Genomic DNA, 21,441 nt, shown 5'->3' with positions numbered 1-21,441 from the left:
TGTAAAGTAATTAGCCTCCAACTAATAAAAATAAATGAAAAAAAAAAGAATGGACCTGTGAGATTCTCTTGATAACAATCTAGCAGCAATCTTCATCCCCCTTGTATTTTGTAAAATCTTCACTCTATAAAATGACTAAGAAGACTCTTTAGGACTTAACTTCAGTTTTTTTTTTTGTTTTTTATATCCCTACATCTCACACTAAACACTATTAAGAGCATCTGTAGATCTATTTACTAACTTGAAGGGGATTGGTGAAAAGGTATACTGGGTTGACTTTGGGGTACAGGGTTTATATAAGTAGAAAACATAGTGTATTAGAAAGAGCATAGATTTAGAAGAAAATATTAATTAAAGAAATACTGTTTAAAGAGTCTTGCTATGTGTCAGGTGATTTAAACGCACTATTGTATTCTCACAATATGTTGAATATTTCTGCGTTGCACTGTGGTAACTAACCTTAGCAAATGCCTCACCAATTCATGGAGTTAAGCCATTCACACCAAGCAAACCATTTCAGATTCTTCTGACAGCTCACCTGTCATATGAAATCTACCTCAGTGACAGACTTGCTTCACTTCATTCTTCTTGCTTTTCCCTTCTGTTTCTAGGGATACTGTCACTAGCTTAAGCCGGGGCAAAACTCTGTGACTGAGAGAAAATTATATTATATATAAAGAATATACTTTGAACACCTCCCCTTCTCCTCTCTTTAAGCTAGAGCCCGCTCTATCCTTCCTCCTCAAATCTAGGTCACAGATTGTCTTGCTTTGATTTACTTTCTTCATTACACTTTATTTACTACCCTGTTATAATTAGTAAGGCCATGAAGAAGATTTATCTTTTAGGAAACAGGAGATCTAATTTATAAACAGCTCTTCCTCACACCTGCCTAGTCCAACTCTTGTGACTTAACAGGGTGTCTCCTGGGTCCTTCTTGTTCTGCCTAGAACCTCAACTTCTTTTAGGGTTCTTAACTGTTCTCCATATTCATTCAATTTAAACATATATGCAGAGACTATATATCTATACTTTTAGTAAAACTACACTCAAGAGTGACAAGGGGACAAAACTGGACCTTGACATAAAGCTACCAACTGAATTATATATTCCTCAATTTACAAGGGAATCACGTGGTATTTGAATATGAAAATGTTAAGAAAACAGAATAAAATCACATAATTACAAGAGACAGACTCGGATTTCTAAATTAGATCTCTTTAGAGAATCGAAATCCTGGGCTTTCAACCCTGACTCTTGACTGACAAAAAGATCTTGCCACTGTATGCCTTATTAGTCCCATTGAGCTTCAATTTCCTCATTTTCAAAGTGAATATTTTAACATTCTAGATATATATATATATATATATATATATATTACACACACACACATATAACTTGATGATTATGAAAACTAGCCTTACATTTCTCATAGCAGCATAACAGGTAAAAACAGTATCCAAATATTAACTACTCTTGTTATTCTTTTTTTAAACTTATGTTAATGTTGCACCATATCATTTAATTATTGTTTTTGCAAGTTTTTTTTATAACCCCTTTAATGACTAACTTGTAAAGGAATACAAAGTTTCTTCTGTATTACACAGGTAGACTGAGCGTCCTGGGTGGGCACAGGGACGCAGTGGGAGACGTGGAGAAAGACTGAAAGGATTCCCGATGCTCTTAAGCCCCTCCACCCTGATTTGAAAGAAGTTACCACAGGCTTTGTGTAGGAGCATATTTCTGTCTTGTGCTTCATTGTAAAGTCCAGAACAAAAGTTTTTCTTCATTATCAGTCCCAAACATTGATGCAATGAATTTCTTAGATCCGTACTTATTCTGGGACAGACAGAAGTTCTGCTTTTGACTGTTGTTTAATCATCTCCCTCTCTAGACTGATTCCTTCTCTGATGTTTTTTAACACTATTTGCTCTTATTGAATCCTTTCCCTTTCCACATCTCTCATCATTCCTTCTCTCCACATCACTACAACTTTTTTGTTGTTGTTGTTGGGGCAGAGAAGAACGACTTTATTCGGAAAGCCAGCAAACAGAGATGGCAGATTAATGTACCAAAGAACCTTCTTATCCCTTTCAGAATGCAGGCATTTTTTATATTAAAAGGGGAGGAGGGGTGGGTTGGTTGTTGCAAACTTCCTGGTGCAGGAATTCTTTGTTCTTACAATTGTCCATTATGGGTCAGTTCATGATGTTCCTGTAAACCTCCAGCAAGACAAATCTTATTCTCTGTTCTGCAACTTTTTGGCTCTAGGTGAATGGAAAAGTGTTATACCTTTAAAGGTCAGAACCTTGAGAGCAGGCTACCCTGTATATTTCAGGCTATAGGCAACATTCTTCACTCTAAGCAAAAGCAATTGAATACAAAGGTTAAAGTAAACGAAAACTTCTAATAGGGAGTCAGGTTTGTTCTTCCCTATTACAATAGTCATCCAACAGAAACCCACAAAATTAGAGCCTTCAGAATTGGCCCTCAACATGTGGCCTTTTAAAAAACATTTTCAACATTTTTTACATATTTCATAGTTTTTTTTCCATTTATTTTTATTAGTTGGAGGCTAATTACTTTACAATATTGTAGTGGTTTTTGCCATACATTGACATGAATCAGCCATGGATTTACATGTGTTCCCCATCCTGAACCCCCCTCCCACCACCCTCCCCATCCCATCCCTCTGGGTCATCCCAGTGCACTAGCCCTGAGCACTTTTTTTTTCTTCTGTAATCTACATCAGAGTTTCTGCTCTCAAAGTCTGAACTATTAGAGAAATTCCCAGAGACAAACATTAAAGAGATATGAAATAGTTCTTTAACTGTAATTACAGTCCCTGGGGATTTTACTTTTATTTTTTTTCCACCTGAAGAATTTGTCCTCAGTTTTGTCATGTTAAAAGATGAATGGATGGTTGATTAGTTAATATGCTCTTCTTCTAAAACCTTCTTTAAAAATTACAGCCTGAAAAAAATCAACACTTTGAATCATTGTTAGTTAAATGTGAAATATCAAGCAGTAGGTAGCCAGAGTAATTTAAGAAATTATGCATGGATTTCTGTGTCTGTTGGTAAGCCATGTTGGGTGTCTTGAAGCTGAAACAGGCTGAATCTGAGACTATCAGCAGTGGACAATTATAAATAAAAGGAATTTTGCTTTCGCTATATAGTGTTTAGTGATTTGTCATACTCATGAATAACTCATTATATTTTGCACTCCATGCTAAGTTGCTTCAGTTGTGTTCAACTCTTTGCAATCCTATGGACTGTAGCTCTCTAGGCTTCTCTGTTCATGGGGTTCTCCAGGCAAGAACACCACAGTGGGTTACCATTTTCTTCTCCAGGGGATCTTTCTGACCCAGGAATCAAACCTGTATCTCACAACTTCTGCATTGGCAAGCGAGTTTGTTACCACTAGCTCCACCTGGGAAGCCCATTATACTTTTAGTGTCCTACTAAAGTCAAAAAGTACATACTAGTCCAAGAAATACATATGAGACAACCATTTTAGAATTGGCACATGTATTTAAACATCTTAAAATTTTTTAAGATTATCCCCTAATTCAGTTTTTTAAAGCTTCTTGATGAATACTATGTTGTGAAATTATATGTAGATATATATATATATTAGTTCAGTTCAATTCAGTCGCTCAGTCATGTCCGACTCTGTTGAGACCGGCTTGACAAGCAGGGTTTCCGAAACTGCAATACGGCAAGAGAATGAGAAACAAGACAGGAATTCAGACAAAAGCGAGGATCAGGGGACGGACCAACACCGCTCCAAGGTGAAGGCGCCGAAACTGAATCCAAGCCAGCTTTATTATACTTTCAGCCGTGAATGAAAGAATATGCAGGGAGTTAAACTATAACTCATGTAGACTTCAGGGCCAAAGAACAAAATGGTCATTAACCATTGAATAATTAGGAAACAGTAATCAATAACAAATCAGTAATTAAAACTAATATTCTTATCTATAGATTTTCCACCAGATACGTAAAACATGTGACTCTGAGACACCAGTTGAGAAACTGTCTGGGATCGGTTTTCCGACCCCAGGATCATATCTTGTTTTCAAGATTATGAACTCTTCCCTCTGGACTTGTTCCAAGAGTCTCATGCCTTATAGCATCCAGTTTATCAATAATTATAAATTTCTTTTGTGGCCCTTGCCTGTGCCTGCTTTTCTTTTATTCTTCCTGTCTCCTACACGACTATTTGCGAGCCCATGGACTGCAGGCCTCCCTGTCCTTCACCAACTCCCGGAGCCTGCTCAAACTCATGTCCATCAAATCAGTGATGCCATCCAAACAACTCATCTTCTGTCCTGCCCTTCTCCTCCTGCCTTCAATCTTTCCCAACACCAGGGTCTTTTCCATTGAGTCAGATCTTTGCATCAGATGGCCAAAGTATTGAAGTTTCAGCTTCAGCATCAGTCCTTCCCATGAATATTCAGGACTGATTTCCTTTAGGATGGACTTGTTTGATCTCCTTGCAGTCCAAGGGCCTCTCAAGAGTCTTCTCGAACACCACAGTTCTAAAGCATCAATTCTTTGGTGCTCAGCTTTCTTTATGGTCCAGCTCTCACATCCATACATAACTACTGGAAGAACCATAGCTTTGACTAGATGGATCTTTGTTGGCAAAGTAATGTCTCTGCTTTTTAATATGCTGTCTAGATTGGTCATAGCTTTTCTTCCAAGGAGCAATCACCTTTTAATTTCATGGCTGCAGTCACCATATGCAATAGTTTTGGAGTTCAAGAAAAGAAAGTCTGTCACCGTTTCCATTATTTCCCCATCTGCTTGTCATGAAGTGATGGGACTGGATATCATGATCTTCGTTATTTGAATTCTGTGTTTTAAGCCAACTTTTTCACTCTCCTCTTTCACTTTCCTCAAGAGGCTCTTTAGTTCCTCTGTTTCTGCCATAAGGGTAGTGTCATCTGCATATCTGAGGTTATTGATATTTCTCCGGGCAATCTTGATTCCAGTTTGTGCTTCATCCAGTCCAACATTTCACATGATGTACTCTGCATATAAGTTAAATAAGCAGGGTGACAATATACGGCCTTGATGTACTCCTTTCCCAATTTGGAACCAGTCTGTTTTCTATGTCTGGTTCTAACTGTTGCTTCTTGACCTGCATACAGATTTCTCAGGAGGCAGGTCAGGTGGTTTGGTATTCCCATCTCTTTAAGCAGTTTGTTGTGACCCGCACAGTCAAAGGCTTTGGCATAGTCAATAAAGCAGAAGTAGATGTTTTTCTGGAACTCTTTTGCTTTTTCGATGACCCAACAGATGTTGACAGTTTGATCTCCGGTGTTCCTCTACATTTTCTAAATCCAGATTGAACATTGGAAAGTTCACGGTTCACATACTTTTGAAGCCTGGCGTGGAGAATTTTTAGCATTACTTTGCTAGTGTGTGAGGTGAGTGACATCTCTCTCTCTCTTTCTCTCTCTCTCTCTCTCTCTCTCTCTCTCTATATATATATATATATATATATATATATATATATATATATAGTTCCCCGGGTGGCTCAGTGGTGAAGAGGCCGCTTGCAATGCAGGAGCTGCAGGTTCAACCCCTGGATCAAGGAGATGCTCTGGAGAAGAAAAGGGCAACCCACTTCAGGATTCAGGCCTGGGAAATCCCATAGACAGAGTAGCCTGGTGGGCTACAGTCATAAAGTCACAAAAGAGTCAGACACAAGTTAGCGACTAAACAACAACAAATGTATATATGTGTATATGCGTGTGTATTTGTTTCTGCCCCTGGTACTAATTATTTGGCCCTTGATCCTAGTTTCTAACAGAGTTCCTAATATCCTTCTGATTTCTTGAATGATTGGGGTGTCTTATGCAGAGATCCTAAATCCCTTGGAATTTCCTGGATGATAGGAACATCTTTCGTTCTAATAGGTGATGACTCTCGGTGGGCTTCTAGATGGAGGCTGTCACTAGGAAGACCAATTCATGATTAGAAATTTGGAACTTACAGCCTCCATTTTTCAGAGAGGGGAGGGGACTGGAAAACAAAGTTAATAATTGATTTATTATGATGTTTGTCATATATCTGTTGTTTAAAAATCATATTTATCATTATCTATATTAAGGCAGGATAGAAGTTGTTTGCAAGTTGTCAAGATGAGAATGATAACTACAAATATTACTATCACTATTATTTTTATTAAACTATAACCAGTTTTAAACAATGGGAATATGACAAACATTATATTAAACCCCAGAGACATAATATGAATACATGTAACATTTGTTATCCAAAAGCTCAGAGTAAAGTTGTCCATCTGTGACACTGTGACATTTACTCATCTCATTTAACCATCATAGAATTTCTTTAGGGTAGGCATTATTACTGTATATAATTTTTCAAAAATAGGAAAACAAGGCTCAAAGACGTTATTCCACTTATCCATTCACACAGGTAGAAGGTGTAAGATTAAAATTCTCTTCCCTAATACTGAAAAAAAAGTTTGTTTTGCCACATGTCAAGCATCGTTACTAGAGGTTTTCAGCAGTTGTGTAGTGTTTAATGGAACTAGGGCTTGAAGTAAAATAATACAGTTGGGAAATAAAGAGAGAAATTGACATTCCAAATAGCAGAAAAGATTTCTGTACAAAGATGTGAAAGTATGATATGGCTAGCTATACCATCCCAAGAAGACATTAAATGTTGACAGTGTTTGTATTAAAGAGCCATATTGAACTTCTGGCTGAAGAGGTAAATGAGGAACAAATTATAGGTTGTGATATTGTGTTAAACTGAAAGACCATTAGATGTTATGAAGCAGAAGAGGAGCATGGTCTAATTTGCATTTAGGAAATTTTTCTATTCTTCTTACTAACAGTGATAATAGAAAGAAAATTTAGTAGTTTTGCCTTTGAATCTGAAACTAAACAGAATTGTATAATCCTATCAATTTGTTCAGTACTGTCAGCGTGAGTAAATTTCCCAGTGGAAAGATAAATGTTAATAAAATTTGACTTTATACCTTCCAGCAATACCTAGTTTGATATTTAAGAAACTTGTCATGTTCTAAAATTGAAATAGTTTTTATCAATATATGTTTGCTTTAGGCATTTCATCATTAGTTGGCATTCTTGACTTTGAACCGACATATCTTATTAGCATGACCCATGGCGCTTATTTTATGGTTACTGCTAGTGCCACTATAAATTAATAGAATACTTGTGCCTGCAGCATGGATTCTGTATGCAGAAGCGCAAATGGAAGACAATGGATGACTTCTCTGAAGACAGGGTCTTCCAAAGTTTATTCTGTGTTATGTGGGATATTTATAAGCTTTAAGTGAATTTACCAAAGACTATCTCGATATCTTTAATATGTTTATGTTTCTCATTTCTCAAATTGGGCATACTAAAACATTCGTCCAGGGACACTTATTTTTCCCCCAAGAAACTTGAGTCCATCCGTCAGGAAAATTATATTGCAGTGATGATAACAGTGCAATTTATTAGACATCTACCCTGGTACTAGCATTCTGCTAGGAAATTATGTAATTTCATTGAATGTAACCCTTAAAGTAGTTCTGTATAGTAGGCGTCTATTTCTATTTAACAGTGAAACTGAAGCTTAAATATAGTTAAATGCACACAGTTATCGGCAGACCTGGTATTTGGAAGTTACTATGTATGTCTCCTAAACGTATGTTGTTGTGAACATGTCATGCATCAAAGAAAAGGGTGGGCATGCTCAGCTGTTGTCATGTCGAACTCTGTGACCCCCTGGGTTTTAGCCTGCCAGGCTTCTCTGTCCATGTGATTCTCCAGGCAGGAATTCTGGAGTGGGTTGCCATTTTATCCTCCAGGGAATCTTCCCGACCAAGGAGTTGGACTGGCATCTCCTGTCTCCTGCATCGGCAGGTGGATGGGGGAAAGGAGATGGGACAAAACCTGGGAAAAGATTGGCCAGTTGACAGAAGGGGTTATACAAGGGGCACACACCTGGAGAAAGGTCAATAAGAATAGAATGTCTACCTCTGAGTGCCTGACAGAACAATTAGGTCTTGCAAGGCAAGATATCAGAATATTTATATTGGCAGGCAAAAGACCCATTTCTAAGAGGGAAAGAAAGAGAAAGACGGAGTAAGAAATTTTAGGACTTGAAAAGTTAAGTAAGGAAGGCTGGATCCTAGGGAGAAACTGAATTCCAGCACCAGAACTAGAGGCCTTGTGAGCATTTATATCTGAAATCATGGTGGTACTCAGTTATGGAGGAAGAATTATAAAGAGGGTAGAGTTTTCCGTTTGAAGACCTAGATACAAATCTGGATCTATCATTTACTACCTTTAGTTAACGATGTTTAACCTTAGTTGGTAAATCACAAAATGAGAATAATACCTCCTTAATACCTAATACTTTGGTCACCTGAGGCAAAGAGCCAACTTATTGGAAAAGACCCTGATACTGGAAAAGATTGAGGGTGGAGGAGTCAGGAGCGACAGAGGTTGAGATGGCTGGATGGCGTTACCAACTCAATGGACATGAGTTTGAGCAAACTCCAGAAGATAATGAAGGATAGGGAAGCCTGGCGTGCTTCCTTCCTTTGGGGTCGCAAAGACTCAGACACCATTTAGCGACTGAACAACAACAATACCTAATACTATTTAGACTGAATATAAGTTTATAAATTCTTTGAGTAAAGAACCTGGTAGTTAAAAATAAAAGGAAATTATGAAAGTAGCATTGTACTAAAGACACATTTATATGACCAAAATTGTTGCATGCAGCCTCATCTGCTAGCTAGTAACACATTTTTATTTATTTTGGAACTGATCATTATTCTGTATAAAAACTAATAAAATGCATTTTATATCATTCAGACCATATAGAGTTGTCACCTCCTGTTCACAATTAACACAGCTGGTTTATTATACCTAAGGTGGACTTTTTTTATACTGTCATGTCATATTTCTGATCTAAGTATTTCCTAATATTTAGCATGGTGTCTTGAGATATTGGGGAGGGGAAAGCTAGTGTTGGTAGACATATCCCCATGTTGCACACTCCACTCTGTTAATATTTTTCAGTTTTTTCCCCTTAAAAATTCTATACAGTAAGATGCACAAGATGTTAAGCACACATTTTGATTAGGTTTGACAAATGCACTCACTCACTCCATCACTATACTGAATATCTCCATCACCCCAAAAAGTTGTCTTGTGCCACTTTTCAAGCAGATTCCTTCAGAAATACCACTGAATTCAATTCCCTCACCATAGAGTAGCTTTAACAGGTCTATTCTAGAATATTCTAGAACTAGATGGAATATATGTATTACATATTTTTCTGTAACATTTCTTCACTCAACATGGTAAATTGATTTCAAGCATTTTGTCTTCCTTCAGCAATGTGTGGGGGTTCTGATTGTTCCACATCCTTTGGTTTTACAGATGTAAACAGCTCTGAGAAGATGCTGGTGTCTTAGAATGGAATCCACCTATCCTGAATATTTGATGGGGCAGAAGTAGAAGAGCAAATGCCAGGAACTAACAAACACTTCCCTCTCATTTTTCCTAATGTTTTTATCCCAGCATACCTTTTCTAGTACCTTTATCTAATGTTTGTGAACATCAGCCTCAGATGTCTGAAATGTCTGTTGTCTAAAGACAGCAGAAGCCTGCCCAGAAAAAGCTGGGTTCCAACTACTCTTTTCCAGTTGATTCTTTCACTTTGTCTCAGGATGTTTGCAGGATTCCTCATCACCCTACAAATTCTTGATTTCAAACAGTTTTCTATCTTAGCAGTGTTTTCTCAAATTTGCTTACTTATGCTGCTTTGATGTGGACATTATTTCCTTAATTTCATGTTTCCCTCTATCAATTCTCTTAAGATTGATTTGCAAGAGGGAAGTCTGCAGCTTGTATTAAATTTGATTCTTTGTAGGCATCTCAAACAAGTTGTTTGTTATATTTGCATACTTAGCATTTTGTGTGGTGTCTGGGTCATAGAAAGGCCTCAAAAAAATATTGCCTACTGATCACTTGAAGCCTCAAGACTTCAGGAAAGCAAGTTATCCCTTAAATTCAAGATGAGGTAATTTATGTCTCAGTGACTCAATAAAGACTTTAATCACAGGTGAAATAAATATTTCACACTTAACATAGTGGATAGTTTTATATATGCATCTTTATTTTGCTTACTGCCATGGTAAGGTTCTAATTAGAAATTAGCAAAGAGAAACAGGGGAACCAGAACCCAGATGGGTGTCCCAGTTCTGTGTTATACCTTGCTGGAGGCACTGATTTTAACCCTCTAAATTTTGCTTATAATTTCAGGATCATTCTGCCAAATGAGGAAGTTTATTTTGTCTTCTGTTAGTCGCTCAGGTATGTCCAACTCTTTGTGACCCCATGGACTGAGGTCCACAGGTTCCTCTGCCCATGGAATTCTCCAGGCAGTAATACTGGAGTAGATAAACATTCCCTTCTCCAGGGGATCTTCCTGACCCAGGAATCAAATCCAGGTCTACTGCACTGCAGGCAGATTCTTTACCATCTGAACCAATTAGTTCCCAAATACAAATATTTTGTAGACATCAGCTGATCATCACCCCAGAAATCCAATCCATAACCAAGGTATATAATTGACTTTATTTTATATCACCTTTTAAAATGCATATGAGCAAGCAAGGATCTTTTAAAAACTCAGGCTGTCTTCACTACTATGCCTGTTTATCATAATGACAGAATGTAAGACATTTTAAGGTGAGGTGCAAATAATGAACTGAAAACAAGTCTGCAAGCCATAACTTTTGATAGAATAAATTAAGGGGACCTATCTGCCAAGCTATGAAACCCAATTGAGGGGCGGTAGCCCTGAAACAAAAAAATCACAACTCTTGGAAACCAGTAAAACTGGTGTGGTTGTAAATCTGTCACATAAAAATCAAGAAACTGCTTATAGTGTCTTCAAAAGGCCAACTTTATGGAAATTATGGTTGAAGGTATTTAAAATAAACACTGTTAAGTAATACATTTCCCTGAGTACGCCTTTATCAAACAACATGAATGGAGTTCTTCCTATCTAACCTATAACTGTTATATTCAACCCAAACTGCTTCAATATCTTGTATGTTTTGAATAGAAATTAAAGAGGCAGAATTTCTTTTGTGCTGAGAATAAGTGTAAAAACTGCTATCTCTCTGTTTGAGGGGTAGGGTATTTGGGAAGATGGCGAGGAAAAGACATGCCTCTCTGAACTAGGATGTCAGGTTGACCTCTTTTGTTTGGAGGACTGGGGTAGCTTGAATAAGATTAAATGTAGAGATTTTTATTTTACACATTTAGGTATCCTTTATAGAAAATACATTTCCATGAGTTAATTTGTGTTAATTTCCATGAGTTTTGACAGCCACTCAGAAAAGACATTGACAATTTACTTCACTACTGAATAATAGCTTGTACCCTTTCAGTCAATCCTTACCCACAGACAGACTTGTTCTAATTTATGTCAAACAGATTAGTTTTGTCAACCATAAGTTTCATGAAAATAGAATCACACAGACTTCTGCTTCTGATTAAGAAGTACTAACTAAGATTAGATCTATCCTTCCATTTGAAAGAAGTAAAAAAGTAGGAAAATATGTGAAAAAATTGTATTATATTGGACATCAGGTAATGATCTCTGAGACATAACAATGAAGTGAGGCTTAAACCTGTCCCAGCTTGTGGTCATAAGTGAAATTCCATGTAGCTGTATAGAGCTGGTGAACCCAGGCAGAGCTGGAAAGACCTGAATAAAGGACATAGTACTAAATCCAAGGAAATGAAATTGGCTGGAGTGTTCTAGGAAAGAAAGAGCTGCCGAGATGCAGGACGTGGGAGATCTACACAGGATCCCCCTCATGTACTCACAGAGTACTAATCAGAGTATATGTGTGAGTGAAAAATGACCAAGAGACAGTACACAGCCACTCTAGATAATCAGAAGAAAGAAGGTTTTGCACTTACGTAGGACCATGAAGAGTGCCCGCATTAGCCAGACTGGAGAGCTTCATGGTTTAAAAAGCACTGGGTGGAGTATTCTGAAGGATCTTGCCTCGGTAGTAAGAGATAATCACACCTAGACTATTGAGTACCCTTCGCCCATGTGTTAAGTCGCTTTAGTCGTGTCTGACTCTGCGATCCCATGAACTGTAGCCCACCAGGCTCCTCTGTCCATGGGATTCTCCAGGCAAGAATCCTGGAGTGGGTTGCTGGGCCCTCTGCTAGGAGCTTTTCCCGACCCAGGGATCGAACCATGGCTCCTGCATTGCAGGTGGATTCTTTACCACTGAGCCACCTGGGAAGCCTCCCCTTTTCCCATATAACATACCTTAAGAGCTAGACCAGAAAGACTCAAAATGTCTCTCTGGGTACCATAACTGTACCCAGAAAAAAAAAAAATCCAGAATATCTGTGCACGTGTGTGCGTGTGTGTGTGTGTGCGCATGTGTGTGTGTGTGTGTGTGTGTGTGCGCACGCGCGCTCAGTTTCTCACCTGTGTCTTACTCTTTTTGACTCCATGGACTGTAGCCCGCCAGACTCCTCTGTCCATGGAATTTTCCAGGCAAGAATACTGGAGTAGATTGCCGTTTCCTACTCCAAGGGATCTTCCTGACCCAAGGATTGAATGCAGTCTCCTGCATCTCCTGCATTGGCAGGCAGATTGTTTACCACTGTGCCACCTGGGCAGGCACGAAATGTCTAGCATCCAATAAAAATGTTATTAGACATGCAAAGAAGCAGATGTATATGATGCAAAATCAAGAGAAAATTAATCAATCAAAATCCTCAAAGAACTAGCACAGATGTTGGAAATTTAGATCAGGACATTAAAACAGTAATTTATAACTGTATCAAATATACTTTAAAAAGTGGAAGAAAAGGTTTAACATGTATAGATATGAAATACGTAAAACTAGAGGCAAAAACTACAGTGCCTGAGGAGAAAATACCCATGTCTTTGGTAAAATTCTTCTATATCTTTATACATATTATTTACATTATTTTCCACTAGATTCCTTAGAATTTTTGCAGTGCTTTTGTTGTTGTTGTTGTTGTTTATTTGTTTGTTTGTTTGTTTAGTTGATTTTATCTGCCAATCACTGCCACATCTGGGTCATCTCTGACCACTTCTGGTGATTCTTTAAGGAATGTGGATCATATTTTATTTTTCATGTATTATGATTCTGAATTGAGCGTTGAATATTTTTTGACAACTCAGTAGAGGTTGAAATAAATTATATCCATCTTCAGAAAGTGATATTTCTACTCTCCTGTCAGTTTGCTAGAGTAGGAGCTGGGTTGATATGAGGCAAGATTGAACTGTTTGAGGTCTATTGCAGGCTTAGTTTGATTTAGTTTCAAAAGAGAGATCAAAAATCATTTTCCAGCAGAGACTAGGCTCTTAGCAGTGGCGAGGTTTCTGAAATCTTCTCTGGCACGTCCCGATGCCTAGCCCCTAAGCTGTGGGCACTCTCTTACTGCTGTGTCACTAGCGTGTCATTTGTGGAGAGTCCTTTCTCTCTCTCTGGGCTTCCCTGCTGGCTCAGCAGTAAAGAATCTGCCTGCCAGGAGACTTGCAGGAGATACAGGTTCGATCCCTGGGTCGGGAAGATCCCCTGGAGAAGGAAATGGCAACCCACTCCAGTAGTCTTGCCTGGGAAATCCCACAGACGGGGAGACTGGCCCGCTATAGCTCATGCGGTTGTAAAAGAGTTTAACATGAGCGAGCTACTAAACATTAACTCTCTCTTTCTACTCCGACCTTCAGTTTTCTGTCTTGTTCTTTTTACTGATACTTCCCTGCTTTCTGTGATGACTGGAATTACTTTGTAGGAACTTCTCTCAGCCCTTCTTCCCTGTCCTGTCCTGAGTCATACACTTAACGTGTATGATAGGGATATCATACATATACACAGACAATTTAATGCTTACATACACAGTGTTTTTCCTGAAATAGATTCAAATTAGTTATAATGTTTTCTTTTAAATTACACTATGGAAATATTTCTGTGGCTGTACAAGATGTTCTAAATATCTGGATGCATTGATTTGAAGTGACTTGTTGGACATTTAAATGACAAAGATTTTTTTTAAATTACTGAAATGTTGTAATAAACAAAATTACATTTTTTGTTTCATTTTCAAATCATGGGGATTTTGTTTTCTTAACTTCTCTCTAGAACAATATGAGTTATAAATAAAATTTGAGATTACAGCCTTCCTTCCAGAAAGCCTGTTATAATTATTTGCTTCTATATGTTTCATTAGTCCATAAGTTCATCAAGAAAAGAGGTTGTGAAATTCAACATTCACTTATGCCCTATGTCCTAGTAACATACACACACACACACACGCAGAGAAATATATATATAAAACTATTACTCTGCTCTGGTATAAAATCAGTACAATGTGATTTACTGTTTTATTGGACCTTATCAAGATTTTACTCATTAACCTAAAATGCTTTGGGCTTTGGGGGTATAAAGCCAAACTCTATTACAAGTCATAATTATTCAAATATAACATTCCATGTTTCACTTGAAGTCCCTGTCCCAAAGGAAGTTCTTTTCTTAAAATATTTTTATTCTTTCCTTATAATGAAAATTGTATTTGCTTTCCACTTATAAGTTTTAATACCTCTTTTTCTTCAGATATCTTTGCTTAACTTTCAAAGAATCAGATTAATGCTATTTCTTTCATTACAACTAGCAAAGTCCAAGTAACCTAGTCCAGCCAGAATTACATGGCTAATGATCAATATCTAAGCAAAAACAATCATTCATCCTCAAAAGTCTGAAATTACACATTCTTAGGACTAAATGGGAATTTGTTTTAACCTCAGACCAAATTATTGTTTGTCAGGAGAAATTTATTGCATTTTAAAGCACCAGAAGATAAACATATTTCAATATAGACTGCCATTTCTTTTTTGCAAGCCAGTATTTATTTAAGCCTATTTTTTTCCTCTGTGCATATTTCTGGCTTTTCCCTCCCAAGCTGTTTGCTGTTTTATAGCAAATGAAAATATGTTTGCGGAAATTGCATATAAAACTGTTTATTGAGACTTAAATCTTCTGTGGCAGTTTTTTTTTTTTTTTCACCAAACCTCACAGTTGCAGTTTCTCTCCCTTCCTCCCTCCCTCTCTCTCTCCCCCTCTCTCCGCCCCTGTCTCTCTGCTTCTCTCCATGCCCTTTCTCAGCCTCAACATTTCACTCTCTCTCTCCAAGAGACTTTGTATAATTAAAATCCTGTATCTTCTATAACCTCGGTCTTTCAATCCAGTAGTTCGGCTAGGACACTGTAAGGTAAAGTTCAACTAATTTAATGCCACAGAGCAGATGAGTACAGAAAGGATAGTCACATGCCTAGGATCCCAAATGTTTATATTTTGCATTAAAATATAAAGAAGGTAATTTTTGCATATCATATTGGTTAGAATTTTGGTTTGGCTCCATAAAGAGACTCCATAGTGGCTTAAAAAAAGCAGAAGTATTATTATTTTTTGAAAGTTTAAGTCCAAGTATAAAGAAGTTAGTACTAATCTGATACAGCAGGGCCATAGTGGTCTGTAAGCAGATTGCTTCCAATTTTGCTGCTGTGCTACCCTTGGGATGCAGCCCAAGTTGCTGAACAGAGATAAAGAGCTTTGACCCCACTATTTACACGATAGCTCCAAAAGATGCACATATCTCTTTTCCTTCTTATAGTTATTTGACTGGAACTAATTAAAGGAGCTTACCTGGCTGCTAGGGAGCTGTAAAAAGATGACATCTGTATGTGATGGTCACAAGCCTACCTAAACTTAAAGGTTCCATTGCTGAAGAGTAGAAATTAACAGTCTCTGGGGATTCATCAGATTATGCTTAAAAGGGAATAGAAAGACAGTTTCTATAAAGGGCAGAGAAACAGTGTAATAACAAAATAAGATGTGGAGTAGGAAAATGTTCTCTATGTGAGGCTAATATTCAGTATTTTTATGCCGAAGGGGATGAATTATTAAAAAGGGAAAATCTGTTGATTTAAGACAGAGAACAATTACAGGAGTAGAGCTCTTGAATGCTTGATATGAAATGGAACAAAAGAATAAAATTAGTCAGAAAAGGGCAAATCTCTATGACCTCATCAATATATCAGTTCAGTTCAGTAGCTCAGTTGTGTCTGACTCTTTTCAACCCCATGGACTGCAGCACGCCAGGCTTTCCTGTCCATCACCAATTCCCGGAGCCTACTCAAACTCATGTCCGTCACGTCAGTAATGCCATCCAACCATTTCATCCTCTGTTGTCCCCTTCTCCTCTTGCCTTCAACATTTCCCAGCATCAGGATCTTTTCCAATAAGTTGGTTCTTCATATCAGGTGATCAAAGTGTTGGAGTTTCAGCTTTAACATAACTCCTTCCAATGAATATTCAGGACTGATTTCCTTTAGGATGGACTGGTTGGATCTTCTTGCAGTTCAAGGGACTCTCAATAGTTTTCTCCAACACCACAGTTCTAAAGCATCAATTCTTCAGTGCTCAGCTCTCTTTATAGTCCAACTCTCACATCCATACATGACTACTGGAAAAACCATAGCTTTGACTAAATGGACCTTTGTTGGTAAAGTAATGTCTCTGCTTTTTAATATGCTGTCTTGGTTGGTCATAGCTTTTCTTCCAAGGAGCAAGTGTCTTTTAATATCATGGCTGAAATCACCTTTGCAGTGACTTTGGAACCCCCCAAAATAAACTCTCTCACTGTTTCCATTGTTTCCTCATCTAGTTGCCATGAGGTGATGGGACCAGATATCATGATCTTTATTTTCTGAAAGTTGAGTTTCAAGCCAAGTTTCGCACTCCTCTTTCACTTTCATCAAGAGGCTCTTTAGTTCTTCTTTGCTTTCTGCCATAAGCGTGGTTTCATGTGTATCTCATGTTATTGATATTTCTCCTGGCAATGTTGATTCCAACTTGTGCTTCATCCAGCCTGGCATTTCTCATGTTGTACTCTGCATATAAGTTAAATAAGCAGGGTGACAATATACAGCCTTGACGTACTCCTTTCCCAATTTGACACCAGTTTGTTCTCTGTCCACTTCTAACTGTTGCTTCTTGATCTGCATACAGATTTCTCAGGAGGCATCTATATATGGAATCATAAAAAAATGAAAAAAAGCTATAGAAATACAGAGCAGATCAGTGGTACCAAGGGATCGGGGTGGGAAGGATGGGACAAAAGAATGAAGGTGGTCAAAGGTACAAACTCTGCTATTAAAATCAGTAAGTTCCAGAGCTGTAATGTACAGCATGGTGACTGTAGTTAACAATACTATTGTATACCTGAAAGTTACTAAGAGAGTGGATCTTAAAAGCTCACATCATGAGCAAAAATATGGGAGATGATGCATATGTTAACTAGCCTTATTGTGGCAATTATTTTGCAGAATATACATATATCATCATTATTTTGTACATATTGAATGTATACTATGTTAACAATCATTTATATTTCAATAAAAATGGAAAAAATAAACAGTGAAAATGTTAAGCAAGAACCAAGGCAGTTCAGTAGTTATAGTAGGAGGGAAGAAACCAAAAAATTTTAATCTGCCTCTTGGCTGGTAGACATGGCAATTCTTTTCATGTTTCCTCTATTTACCCAGTCAAATAAGAAGCTAAAGCATTAGGTAAGTTGGAAAGATGGTGAGAATGTTGGATGTTGGAAGTTTAAAGAGGGAGGAGAAGATATTTATATAGTTTTTCAGAGAATCAGATGGAGAACCAGGTGACTGAGGAGCTATAGATAACTGTTTTTAAAAATCCTAGCAATATAAAGTCATAAATTTAACACAACATGTCACTGGTAGCATATTTCCTGGAAATATATTCAACTGTTCAGAGGTAGATATAGGATAATCACAGAGTTGAGAATTATGATCGTTTGAGTTTTACCAGACAAGTATTCAAAGGGAAGAAATACACAATGAGAGGATAGTAATGTTTAGAATCAAAAGCATATGATGCTTGCTTGGTATGAAAGAAGTCAAGATGTGAGGGGAGTAATAGAAAATTGATGCAGTCAAAAATGAAGACTATGACAGAGTTGAAGAATCACGGAGTGTATGGCAAAAACCACTACAATATTGTAATTAGCCTCCAATTAAAATAATTAATTAATTAAAAAAAAAGAATCACTGGAGTGAGGGTACAGCTGGTGTGAGATGAAAAGTTACGAGGTTGTGGTCAAAATGATTTGTGGACCTTGAGTGTAGCTATGAAAATGCTTGGCTGAAGTGGTTAAAATCAGTGAAAGAAGGGGGTCAAAAGAATGTTGATGATGACAGTCCATGTGTTTCAGAGAGCTGAGTGGAAGGAGTTGTGCCTAGGATATATAAATCATGTTAAGGAAAATATACAGCATTGTAGGGATCAGAGATGACCTGAAAGGCTGAGGTTCTTGTGGTAACAGAATCAAAGGATTGGTAGGGCGTTATGAAATCAGTCCTAATGGCCCCTCATGGTTAGATGGTAATAAGTTCTAATTATAATCATTGGGGTGTAGGAAGTTGAAATCCTAAGCAGTTTGCTGTGATACAACAAGGATTATGTATATAGGATGTGTGGCAGTCTCAACAGAAGCAAATACAATTCCTCAGACACCTGTTCAAATACCTCAGTGCAAACCTCAGGTCAGGAGTGGTCATATCAGGAGAACATAAAGGAGTTGACACTTTTACGCTGTGAAAATATCTACTACTATAGTATGTAAGGCCTTGGCTAGGTGGTTCAAATTTTGAAGAATTAGTAAAAATTATTCAGATGAGAAGAAGATCTCATCACAAACAAGAACATGAACAAAGGGAAATTTCAAAGGTGTGAATGAACACAGAAAAGTTATGAAACAATGATCAGGTTTTGCCATGTGACTAAAATTTAGGGTAAGAGTGTGTGTGTGTGTGTGTGTGTGTGTGTGTGTGTGTGTGTGTCTAACTTTTGGGGGTTTAAAAGGGCTGGAGATATATATATATATATTATATATAAATATATATATAATATAAATATATAAATATATATACTCACTATTATATATATAATATATATGTAATATATATTGTATATATAAAATGGTGAGTCATATTTAATTCTGAGAGTTATAAATTTGAACTTTATCCTGAAGGCATTAAGAAAGTATTAAACACTTTTTTTTCAGTAAGGAACACTTAAACTTGTGTTTTAGAGTTATCCGTTTAGAAAGAAAACGGATGATTGATTAAAAAGGGTTAATGGTGAAGGGAGGAGATGGTTGCAATATGCTAAATTGCTTGCATTGTATGTTATTGCCCAATAAATAGTAAGCCTGAGAAGCCGAGTGTTGGCTGCTCAGTCGTGTCTGACTCTGTGCGACCCCGTGGACTATCGCTTGCCAGGCTCCTCTGTCCATGGGATTTCCCAGGCAAGAACACCGGAGCGGGTTGCCATTTCCTTCTCTAGGGGATCTTCCTGATGGAGGGCTGAAACCCAGGTCCCCTGCACTGCAGGCAGATCCTTTACCTTCTAAAACGCCAAGACCCTTTGAAAAGCCATTACAACTATTGTTTTCATTTCCCAGATATGTGATTTGATAAACACTTCTCTCTCAACCTACAAGTTAAATTGACTAGCTATAGGATATCATAGTGACATGATTGTGTGCAGATAAAGATAATCCCTAAATAAGACTCAACTTGACACAAATGGCACATAAGAGTTTAGGAATGCTGTCTAATGCAACTGGCATCCAGTGTGTGCATGTGCGCATGCCGATGTGTGTGTGAATGAAAGAGAAGTGTGAAGGGGCCCAGGAGAATGAGCGAGGAGCAGATGCCAGTCTGAGAACAGGAAGGTTTATGCCACACTGCAGCTTCACAACTAATCTGCAAGGCTGCTGAGAAACCAGCCTGTGATTCTCCTGTCACTCCATTAGGAGACATATGCCATATATCACCAAATATTACACCACAAATGGCAAGACGCTGTGAGACAATAGCTCTCTTTTTTTTTCTAAACTCACATACCAGTCCATGTGAAAGATCCTTAGTGACTGGAAATGAAAAAGAATACAATGAAGAGGGATACAAAATCTGGGGAAACAAGAAAGCATCTTCTTTTGCTGCTTTGAGGTGACTGTATAACATTGGTGGCAGTAGTGGTAAAGAACTCACCTGGCAATACAGGAGATATAAGAGATGCTGGTTTGATCCCTGGATTGGGAAGATCCCCTGGAGGAAGAAATGGCAATCCATTCCAGTATTCTTGCCTGGAGAATCCCATGGACAGAGGAGCCTGGCAGGCTACAGTCCATGGGGTCAAACAGAGTTGGATATGACTGAAGTAACTTAGCACATAAAACATTGAATACCAGAAGTGATACCTTAATTGCATTATTTTTAAAGGAAATATTAAAATCATGCTTCCTGCCAAGCCCTGTAGATACAAGGATAAATAATGTAGAGTCTTGTACTCAAAATTCTCTAGTAAAGGGTACAGTATAAAGATCCTTGTAAAGAAAATTATAATTACAATATAGTATGTAGTGTCTCTAACAAAGATGTGAACAAAGAACCATGAGAACTTGGTAAAGGAAGTGACTAGTTGTGCTTTAGGGCAAAAATAAACATTATGAGGACCATGTTCCAGACACTAAAGAAGGCAATTTGCATATGCTAAGTATCAACTCCAGGTCAAACAGCTGTTACTTAGATCTGGATTTCAAATACAGCCTCCAGCCCTGTGCTACTTCATTATACCACACTGCTTCTATTAACTATGGTATATTGAGTTATAGGATTTTATATGAGAAGAGATTAACCTTGAATAAGAGAAACCCCAGAAGCCCAGACTTCCAACTTCTAATTTGTGAAGAAACTTCATGTACATAGAATAGATGTAGAACCAGTGGTTGGAATTGTACTTGGCAGTGACAGATTTTCTCTTCTTGGGCTCCAGAATCACTGCATGGTGATTGCAGCCATGAAATAAGAAGACAATTGCTTCCTGGAAGGAAAGCTATGACAAATCTAGATAACATTTTAATAAGCAAAGACATCACTTTGCCAACAAATGTCCATCTAGTTAAAGCTGTGGTCTTTTCAGTAGCCATGTATAGACATGAGAGTTGGACCATAAAGAAGACTGAGCACCAAAAAATTGATGCTTTCAAATTGTGATGCTGGCGAAGACTCTTGAAACTCCCTTGGACAGCAAGGAGATCAAATTAGTCAATCCTAAATGAAATCAACCCTGAATACTCATTGGAAGGACTGATACTGAAGCTGAAGCTCCAATACTTTAGCCACCTGTTGTGAATAGTCAACTCATTGGAAAAGACCCTGATGCTGGGAAAGATTGAAGCAAAAGCAGAAAAGGACAGCAGAGGATGAGGTGATT

General features: G+C 37.7%; 1 long non-coding RNA gene across 1 annotated transcript in view; it reads left to right on the top strand.

The window, feature by feature from the left end:
* The window catches only part of LOC110146652 (uncharacterized), a 39,572-nt gene extending 29,207 nt beyond the window's left edge, over positions 1-10,365 (top strand). Inside the window, exon 3 of the long non-coding RNA XR_002316604.2 lies at positions 9,443-10,365. This is a non-coding gene — a long non-coding RNA (uncharacterized lncRNA). The remainder of the gene's footprint in view (positions 1-9,442) is intronic.
* Positions 10,366-21,441: the final 11,076 nt, after the last annotated feature.

This window comes from Odocoileus virginianus, chromosome 28 (assembly GCF_023699985.2).
Source record: "Odocoileus virginianus isolate 20LAN1187 ecotype Illinois chromosome 28, Ovbor_1.2, whole genome shotgun sequence".
Classification (NCBI taxonomy): domain Eukaryota; kingdom Metazoa; phylum Chordata; class Mammalia; order Artiodactyla; family Cervidae; genus Odocoileus; species Odocoileus virginianus.
Note: the sequence above shows the minus strand (reverse complement) of the source record. Positions and strands in the feature narration are given on the sequence as shown.